Raw genomic sequence first — 10,899 nt, 5'->3', positions numbered from 1 at the left:
CGTCTATGAAATCTACATCTTCTCCACATTTTGTTTAAAGGAACAAGTCTTTAATTGGACAGGTTTTCAGACAAAGTGAGGGTAAACATAAGGAAGAATTTCCTTATTATAGTTTAGAACTATACTGGACAGAAGACACCATCGAGCCCTGCCTTGGATCACACAGGTAAGAAGAGGTAGAGATAGACCCTCAACCCAGGTCCATTAACCCCAAATCCAGTTCTCTTTTCACCACACCAAACTGGAGGTGCTGGAATGTCAGGAAATGGCAGAATGGAAAATGGCAGAACAATTTTTTTTCTTAGAGGATTCTTGGAATAGGAAAAGATATATCAACAGAATAGAAAAGATTTTAGTTTTTACTTACAAGTTCTGTATGCATTCCTTCCTTCAAACCTTTGCTTATATCATTTGTCCCATGCTGAAATGCCCTCCTTGGCCATCATCCTGCTGTCTGCCTAGTCAATTCCTACCTATCCTTCAAGGCCCAACTGAAGTCCTTCCTATTCCATGAGACCTTCTGACTAATCCAATCCTCCCTCTGGGTAGGATCACTCTTTTGGCATCTTCCCATAAACCATTTAGTGTAGTTAGTTATCTTTCCATGGGAATAGATCATTTCTCCCTAACTAGATTGCAAACTTTTAGAGGGCAATAATAGTGTTGCATGCCTAGCATAGCATTTAAGAGATGTTCAAGAAAAATTTGCTGATAATAGATTATTAAACTCCTTGAGAGCAAAGATAACTTTATTTTGTCTTTGTCTCCCCAGCATACAACACAGTACCCAGAATGTATTGATGGGTAACTGGATAGATGGATAAACAGACGGTTGATGGATTGCCTGAAAGTTCTCAGATATGGAAGCTCTCTCCTCTCTTTCTCTCTTTTCACCTTCCCATTCCCTTCTCTCTCTATACCTTCCTTCCCCTTCTCTTCTTTCCTCTCTTCTCCCCTCCCCTCTCCCCTCCTCTCCTGTCCTTTCTTCTCTTCTCCCCTCCCTTCTTCTATAATCCTTTCCCTTCCTCTCCTTTCCCCTCTCCTCACCTCCCTTTCTCTTCTCTCTCTACCCCTCCCCTCCTCTCCATTCCTTTCCTCCCCTCTCTACTCCCTTACCCTGCTCTCTCTCTCTCTCCTGTTCTCTCCCTTCCCTTTTTCTTCTTCTTTCTCTTGTCTCCTTCTCTCCTCTCCTCTTCTCCTCTCCCCTCCCCTCTCTTTTCCTCTTTTCCTCTTCTCTCTTCTCTTTTCCTCTCATCTCTCCTTCCCCTCCCCCTTCCCTCTCCTCTCCTTTCTTCTCCTCTCCCCCCTTTCTCTCTGATCCTTTCCACTCCTTTCCCCTTCCCTCCTCTCTCCCTCTCCTCTCCTTTCCCCTTTTCTCCTCTTTTTCTCCCTCCTCTCCTCCCCTTTCATCTCTTATTTTCTTCTTGAAAATAGGGCTAGTGAAAAAAAGAAAAAGTTAAAAAAAAAATAGGGCTAGTGACCTGTTCCTTTAGCTACCTTGGAAGAAAGAATTTCCAGGATCCCTTTTCATGTTGACTATGAAAGTCCTTTACATGAAGTGTACCCTGCAGAGACGTAGCTTCATTAAGTCTCTAGGATGCCATCAACAGGAAAGGCAATTCTGCAGAACGCTCATTTTTTTCTGAGTCTGCTTTACAGCTCATATCTGTTGCTATTCTCACTGAGCACAATAAAGAAGGGGAAGAGAGATGGGTCATGCTAAGAATGGGACTATAAGAGAGGGGAAAATGTATCCTCCTTCCATATGATGAGGTTTGACTCTGCTGGGACCTGGGTTTGAATCCCAATCCTACAACTTACAGCCTGTGTGCCCTTGGGTAAGCTGCTTTACCCTCCTGGGTCTCAGTTTACTCATCTGTAAAATGAGGGGGCTGGATTATATGACCTCTAGTGTCTCTTCTCCCCCCAATCTATGATCAGCTGGGAAGGTTCACAGAAAGTCACAATGGTACAAGGGTGATGACTTGAGTGCAAATCTCAGCTCTACCGTTTGTGTGACGTTGGGCAAATCATTTAATGTCTTTGTGCCTTAGTTTCCTCATCTATAAAAAATGAAAGGGTTGTTCTATGTGACCTCTAAGGTCCCTTCTGCTCTAGATTTAGAGTTCTTCACCCCTGAATATCATTCAGAGGAATCTGAATTTACAGAATTCCAGATTTATAGACTGTCAGAGCCAGATCATTCACCTTAGATCCATCTAATCCACCTCTTCTCTCCACCCTCATCCTATTTATAGGATGCTGACAAAATGACTTGCTCAAGCTCACACAACAGCTAGCTGTGTTAGTGGTAAGCATGGAAACTCCATCCCAGGCTTTCTGACTCCAAGGCCAGTGTTGTTACAGCTAGGGGTTGCATTTCTGTATAGATGGGGAAGGCAGGGGCAGAGCTCGTCAGGAGGGTGGGGTAGAGGAGTAGCAAAGAGTCAAATAAGCTAAATTACACTCCAAATGGAACCAGCAAAGGTAAGAAGTCCAGGCGCTTCAAGAAGGTTAATAAAGAACCAAGCTTCTGTTCACACCAGAGCAATCTCAGTTTGGAAATCGTGGACTTCCAGGATATTAGAACAGAGCTGGAAGGAACCTTAGAAGTCTCCCAAACTAACCTCTTCCTTTTACAAATGAAGAAGCCGATGTACATATAAGACCTGTTGGTCAAATCTTCTCCCTTTCCCATCCCAAATGATTAACCTATGGTGGCAAATTCATTAATTTATAACTGGAAACCAAAAGAGGAAATTGTTCCAGATCTTTGGCAGTAATTAGAGTTGCCCTTTTCCTAAATGCAAGAAAAAATATGGGGAGGGAAAGGACACTTTCCTCTGATCCTTGGAAGGAGAGACCCTTGACTGACTGGTTTCTGCACATATATGGATGGGGAATGTGGATTTGAGTACACACAGTACTTTATATGAGTAAAGTAAGGTCCTTACTGAAAGTGGATTTTTTTTTTCAGACATCCCCTTCCACACTTGGATTTCAGTGATCTCCACTCCACCCCCAGTCCATCACTCTGGCCTCCTGGCTTCATTCTGGTCAAGCTATTTTCCTCCTAATTCCTAGTTTGCTTTTGATCTAGCCTTTTTGTATTCTCCCACACCGGCCTGTATTGCAATACAGTTTTCACTTCTTCTTGGGATCACAAATTCAGAATTAGAAGGAACCTCAGGGGTCATCTAGTTCAATTCCCCACCCCCCCCACCCAGCCCACACCCCCCCACTCCTATCTTATAGATGACGAAACAGGCCCAAGAAAGCAAAGTAACTTTGTCAAAGGTGTTATTATAGTAAGTGATGGTGCTTGGATTTGAACCCAGGTCCTCTGGATCTAAATTGAACCTCGCTAGAGTAGTGCAATGGATAGAGCTCTGGGCCTGGAGTCAGGAATAATAATAGCATAATAATTAATAGCACCTACTTTCCAGGGTTGCTGTGAGGATCAAAAGAGACAATATTTGTAAAGCACTTAGCACAGTGCCTGGTACATAGTAGGCTATATAGAAATGCTAAAGATAAATGCTAGGAAGACCTGAGTTCAAATGTGACCTCAAATACTTACTAGTTGTGTGACCCTTGGCAAATCACCTGACCTTTATCTGCTCCAGTTTCCTCAACTGCAAAATAGAGCTAATAATAGCACCTACCCTCCAGGGTTGTTGTGAGGACCAAATGAGGTATTTGTAAAGCACTTATCACAATACCTGGCACATAGTAGGTGCTTAATAAATGCTTCTTCCCTCCCTTCCTTTTTTTCTGCCTTCCTTCTTTTCTTCCTTCCTTCCCACTGCATTGCTGAGCCACATTCTACTTTGATTTATCACTGCCCTCTAATTCCATTTCCCTCAAGAAGCCTGCTTAAAGTGAAGGGTCAGGCAGCAATATCAACCTCACTCAGAGCATGATTTAGCTCAATTCTCTCCCAATTTCCAGTCCACTGTAGAAACCAAAGGTAATCCTCTCATGATGGGGAAAAAAGAGCATTTCTTTTCCATTTTATTTTATTAACACCTTGGGGACAAGGAAAAAGCAGTATGGTGCCAAGGAAAGAATGTTAGATCTAGAGTCAGAGGTCTTGAGTTCAAATCCTGTCTCTTCCAGTTCTTAGCTATGTGACCTGGAGCATGTTGCTTTATTTCCCAGGGCCTCAGTCTCCTCATCTGTAAAATAAGGGCATTTGATCTCTAAGGTCCCTTTCTGTTCTACATCTATGCACCAATCATGTTCAGTTGATTGGCCCACATCTATTTACTTTCATGAAGGTGCGTGTGGAAAACATTAATTAAAAAACAAATGCAGATGTAGTGCAGTGGAGACACAGCCCCTGAAGCTGAACAGTCCAGTTTGGCCATAAGAAAAATATCATCATACAAACACTGACATTTTGCTAGGAGCAGACAGCTTGAAGCTGGCTTCCATCCCTTCCCCAACACCCCTACCTCCTATCTAGCTAGATACCAGAGCACGGCTGCTATCCCTCTGACACCAAACCCCAGCTGACATCCTCTCCATCTGGACGCTGGAGAACTATGAGTATCCTATTGATACCAAACTCCATCTGTTTCCAACAGGAAAGGGAACCTAGACTGAGTGTCATTCTTACCTGGGGCTATCAAAGCGGATTGGCCATTCAGAGAATGTCAACGACCTGGCTGGCAGGAGCTTCTAGGCTGCTGCTGAAAGTTCTTCTAAGAGGCAGATGTCTGGTGGAAGATCTCTCCCTCCCCAGCAGTAGCAAATGGTGAGAAAGCAGGGGTGGGTGAGGTGGGTGGAAGGAAGCAAGTTAGGAGGAGCACTAGAATTAGACAGTCAAATCCAGTGGTCTGCTGTTCTTTTCTCTGGGTTCTTTGCTCAGCATCCAGAATGGCCACTGAAGTTTCGCAAGGAGATCAATTTTCCTATGGCGGCCCAGGGCCTGCAGAGATCATGGGAAGCTCCTTTCCAGATGTTACAGATGTTTATTCTACTTCCAGCCGTTAGAATGAAAAGCTGGCTGTCCTCACTAGAAGATGTCCCCTAACTCATGCATTCTCTTTAGTCATCTTTCTCTCTTTTTCTTTCTCTCCCTCCCTCCCTCTCTTCCACTAGCATCCCAGGATAGAGAGGAGGAGGAGGAGCCACTGCGGCTATTGGGTCTGTGGGAGCCAGTTAGCAAGGGAAGAGGGAGGGCAGAGTTGCTTCCAATTCGGCTGATAATAGATTTCCCTATGAAAAAAGAACCTAGCATTTCAGGATTTAATAGGCTGTGCTCCTTCCTTTTCACAAATGCTGCCCTATATTATGTGTTAGCCATAGCCAGGACTTGAAATAGCTAGGAACACAAATAACAAGGATTTATTAAGTACCTACTGTGTGTCAGGCACTGTGCTAAGTGATAGGGGTACAAAGACAAAAGTAGAACAGTCACTGCCCTCAAGGAGCTTACATTCTAAGAGGGGAGACGACACATAGGCATGTAAGTATATAGAAAGCAGACAAAGTTACCTTGGATGGGAAGGCTCCAGGAATGGAGCAGACCAGGAAGGGCCCCTGAAGGAGTGGCTCAGGCTGAGTCTTGAAGAAAACCAGAGACCCCAAGACGCAGGTGGGCAGAAGGAGACCATTCCAGCCATGGGTGCAGAATGCAGAGGCATGGGGACCGGAAATGGCATAGCAAGTAAGCCATTATGGCTGGAGGGTAAGATGAATGGCAGGGAACAAATGACTGGAGGGGTAGGAAGGGGCCAGGTTGTGAAGAACTTTAAATGCCAGAGGAGTTTGTTTATATTTAATACTAGAGGTAATAGAAAGCCAGCGGAGTGAATGAGCTATGTTAAGTGACTTGCCCAGGGTCACATAATTTCTGACCAAGGTCGGACTTAAACCAATTACTCCCTTCTTCTATCTGGATGAAGACTCCTCTGTCTCCTTCTCTAGATCATTATCTATACCAAACTTGTTTGTCCTTCATTCTTGAAGTTAGGGATATCAGACTTGATAACCATGAGTATACTCCAAAGTGCCTTCCTGCAACCTCTTTCCACTCTACAGCTACCTGGTGATCTTATCAACTACCTTGGCTATGATTATCATCTCCATGACAATGACTCTCAGATCTACCTTTCAAAGCTAACCTCTCTCCATTACCAATTACCTACTGGACAGTCTGAACTAGATATCCCAGAGACATCTCAAGCTCAACTTGTCCAAAGCTGATTTCATTACCTTTCTCCTTAAACCCAACCCTAGTCCCAACTTAATTATTTCTGTCTCTCCATCTCTTAGAACTCCTAGTTTTCCTTCAAAGATGAGCACAAGTTTTACCTCCTACACGTGACCTTTTTCTGATTTTCCAAGCTGTTTGTGACTCCATTCATTTGTTTTGTATATATCTATGCGTGTAATGGAGGGATTGACCAATGCGGCCAGTCCTTGAAATATGCACAGAATACCCTTGTTTGGTTTCAGTTCTTAGAGCATGAGTGGATATTTGCCTACTTCAAATTCAATCACATGGAATCTTTGATGAGTCTGTTTCTGGCCATGACTGACTATGTATGACAAAAGTCTTCTAATTGGTTATGGGGATGGAAGAACTAATGGCCCAGGATGTCCTGAGCTGAAAATGAGTGTTCCTGCACAACGCATGTTCCACCAGTCTCTCAGTCTTTTCCCTTGGTGACTTCAAGTGAACAGGGCTACTTTCAGCTGCTGGGAGGAAGAGGGACAGCTGCTCACACTCTTTCACCAAGCTGCCACATGTTTGTGAGCACATGGCACCTCTGTTTCTTCCTGTCTTTATTCTTTCCTGATATTAAGCAAATGAGTATTCTGAGGTGGACATCCAGAAAGTGACCTTGTGAGTTCTCTCTCACTGGTGATCAGAGCTGGTAGCAGAGTCCAGGGGAGTTGATGATAGTGACTTAGGAGTTCAGAGACGACCTAGAAGCAACCTTGTTGGCATTACTAGGTTTAGAGAGATGACAAAGTGGCACAGAGTCTATCCCAATAGCAGTTGAGCCCTGTAAGGAATGAGCCCAGCAGCTGGGTGATGCCTGTTATATTCCCCTTGCCCAGTACCCAAGCACAAAGAGGGAGATAAAGCTACCGCCTGGCAGCAGAATAGCATCAGTCTGATTCAGAAGAAGAGCCCAGTTTAATAGAGGATCACCATTTGCATCCTGTCCAGCCAAGAGCTATATTGAAGGGGAACTTTATGACATCTACATGAAGCAATAAAAGTATTGCCAGGGCTAAGAGTAAAGAAGTGTCCCTTGATAACATGTGTTCCTCTACATGTGTGCCTGGCTACAATTGTACTGTACATTTGAACCCATTCACCTCACAGTGTGTGTGAAAGGAAATAGTGTGCTCCTGTTTGGGGGGACTGTTTCATACAAATTTCCTTGTGATACCTCTTCCTTAAATCCTTTTTCTAAAAGCTAATGAGGTTCAACTGGTTGGTTGTTGATACAGAACACAATGGTGTTCAGAAGAATAAGAAACCCCAACCCCTCAAGGTAACCCCCAGACCCCAGAGGGGAGAAGTAAGCAGCTCACTCTGGGCACCCCAAACCACAAATTTGAATGGAAGTTGGGGAAGTTGTACTATAAGGGGTGCTTTGTTATTGTTCAGTCGTTTCAGTCGCGTCCAACCCTTAGTGGCCCTATTTGGGATTTTCTTGGCAAAGACACTGAAGTGGTTCACCATTTTCTTCTCCAGCTCATTTTACAGATGAGGAAGCTGAGGCAAACAGGGTTAAGTGACTTGCCCAGAGTCACACAGCTAGTAAGTGTCTGAGGCCAGATTTGAACTCGAGAAGATGAGTCTTCCTAGTTCTCTGTGCACGATGGCGCTACCCAGTCACCCTATAAGGGGTACTACATATATATTATTATGTCCCTGTGAGGAGAGGATGGGTAAGTCACCTAAAAGGAAAACAAGCTCTCAAGGAGCACAAGTCAGGCAGTCTATCACTCACAGGTATATAAATGTGTGTGGCTCCCCAGTTCTTCAGACCCACAGCAAGTAAAGTCAGTGATGTAGGTGTGTAGTGGGATGCAGGCTGGCCAAGAGCCCAGAACTCTGGGTCTCATCCCTGTACCTGATTCCTATGGCTGGGCAGATTTATGGGGACCAAGTGGGAGGGGGAGCTTAGAGCCAGTTCATCAGTGAGTGACTGAACTGAGACTCCTTCCCTCCTTACTGATTTCAAGGGCATTGTGATTAGGAAAGTTTGCTGACATGATTATGATGAAGAGAGCCTTGCAGATCTTGCTGAAATGAAGCTGGCTTAAACCAGCTATTGGCTACATAAGAACTACCTGGCAATAAGTTTTTATTGATTTCTTCTGTTTTTCACATTATTATAGTTTCCCCCAGTATGTCTCCCCCTCCCAGAAAGCCATCCCATGTAAAAAATAGTTTAAAAAAAAAAAGAAAAGGAAAAAAAATCGGCACAACTGATTAATGCATTGAAAAAAAGTCTGAAAATATGTGTGGACATCTCACTTCTACAAAGGGGTAGGGTGAAAATGAATTCCTTTGAGCCAATGCTTATTCCTTATGATGTTGAATATTCACTTTTAATTTTTTCTTGTTTTTTTTCTATTTGCATTGTTGTAATTGTGAATATTGTTTTCTTTTTTTAAAAATTAATTTGTTTTTAGTTTTCAACATTCATTTCCATAACCTTTTGAGTTTTAAATTTTTCTCTCCCTCCCTCCCCCCCACCCTCCCCAAGATGGCAATCTGATGCAAGCTCTACATATATATTTCTATTAAACATATTTTCACATTAGTCATGATGTAAAGAAGAATTAGAACCAATAGGAGGAACCATAAGAAAGAAGAAGCAAAACAAAACAGAAGAAAAAAAGAGAAAATAATATGCTTCGATCTGCATTCAGAATCCATAGTTCTTTCTCTGGTTGTGGATAGCATTTTCCATCATGAGACTTTTGGAGATGTCTTAGATCCTTGCATTGCTGAGAAGAGCTAAGTCCATCAAAGTTAGTCATCGCATAACATGGCTGTTACTGTGTACAAAGTTCTTCTGATTCTGCTCACTTCACTCAGCATCAGAGTGGTTTGGAACTATGCCCAAAGGGCTATAAAACTGTGCATATCCTTTGACCCAGCAATACCACTACTAGGCCTGTATCCCAAAGAGATCAAAGGAAAAGGACCTATTAAACACTATAGTCTAAAACAGCCCTGCCCTCAGGGAGCTTACATTCTAATAGGAAAAGACTATACACAAAGGAACTGTCCAGATAGATTTGAGCCTGAAAGTTTCAGGGATGATGAACAGGGCCATAGGACAATAGACTGATACACTCGCTTCCAGAAACAATGGTAGAGTTGATTTCATCATAGTTCCAGAACTGAAGGGAGGCAGGAGAAGCAGAAGTACAGAGGCAAGGCTGCTTTCCAGAAGATGGCAGGAGTAGGGAGTAACCTAAAGCAAAAAATATTTGAATTAGTGGGATGGCCAGGTCACATATATACCAATCAGGACAGCAGGACTCCAGGGTAGAAGTTCTAGAGATGAAAGATTCTATGCATCTCACATAGAATGGAAGTCCCTTGAGTGCAGCTTTTTCTTTGTAATCCCAAACTGGAACCTTTCCCCCATTACTTAATCCCTTAACAAATCCTTCCTGCCTTTTTAATATTCATCATTTCTGTTGTGTAATCAGCATCAATGCACTATAAATTTGCCTATGTTGTCTTCCTAAGTTGCCGGTTCCTCTTGAAACTCAGCCCATTGGAGGCGTCATTCCCAGTAAATGACTATATTTGCCTTAAAGGTAGTCTGATTGAATTCTTTGAGATGGTCCCACCACAACACACCATGAAACTGCAACAGTGGAACACATATAAAGGGTGATCAAAAGGGTGCTATTTTTCTATTGATATGGCTTTATAAGGAAGATAGTTCAGTCCCAGGGATTGTCTTAGTCATAAAATAGTGACTAATGCTGAGTCTACCCATCTTGGATGCTGCAACTGCTTCCCATGATTTCTCTTAAGGAGAGTATAACACAAGGGTGAGAATCCCATGATTCAGTGGGAGAGACATCTCCCATTGACCCCTGGTCAACACCAGAGCTGGGGGGACTAAGACTTTGGTCTGACGCTTGTGTTCCTCAATCTTCTCAATGAAATAAACAGAAGAAGCCACTTATTTGGGCTGCAAGGATGTATGAAAATCTGCCAGTGATTATGAGAGTGAATATATAAGCCTGAACCTAAAATGAAACCCAGGAAAATATCTGGAAGACAATGAATCCCTGGCAGTCCATGTTCCCATTGTAGCCTGAACATAGACTAGGTCCTTCCTGTTGTTTGCCAAGCTCTCCTGGGGTCTGGGGGTGGAGGGCATGGGGTATGTGGACAGACCAGTCTGTGGATAGACTGGATGAAATAAGAAACCACTCTGGGATAGGTTACCCTATCCCAGGATCACCTCTTGCCTAGATAGTTTCCTTTCTAAAACGTCCCCTGAAAAGGGAGCTTAGAACCACGATAAAAGATCTTAGCCCCTGAGACTCTGAGAATGAGCAGGATTTTATTCTTGTTTGTTTTATATGTTGTAGAGTAAGTGGGCTTGTCAGCATTGTCTACATTCTGTGTCCTGATACAGCCAGCTGATCTGTTTTCTTGTGGTCTAATCAATTAAAGGAAAAAGGGTGAAGAGAGTAGAACTTTTCTGCTGAAAGTTTCAAAGTTTTCAAAAGATATAATCTCATCTTTGTGTTCCTAGTTCTGGCCCAGAGACATCACCACTCATCCTAGCTTGTCTTGCCTCTGGACTCTGATGACTCTGGAGATAAGAGGAGAATAGGTAGATTTCCACGCATGTAGAAATGCTTGTTTCTTCCTCAGGAAATTAAAAT

This window comes from Vombatus ursinus, unplaced genomic scaffold (genome assembly GCF_900497805.2).
Source record: "Vombatus ursinus unplaced genomic scaffold, bare-nosed wombat genome assembly UNPS02014991.1, whole genome shotgun sequence".
Taxonomy (NCBI): Eukaryota; Metazoa; Chordata; class Mammalia; order Diprotodontia; family Vombatidae; genus Vombatus; species Vombatus ursinus.
Note: the sequence above shows the minus strand (reverse complement) of the source record.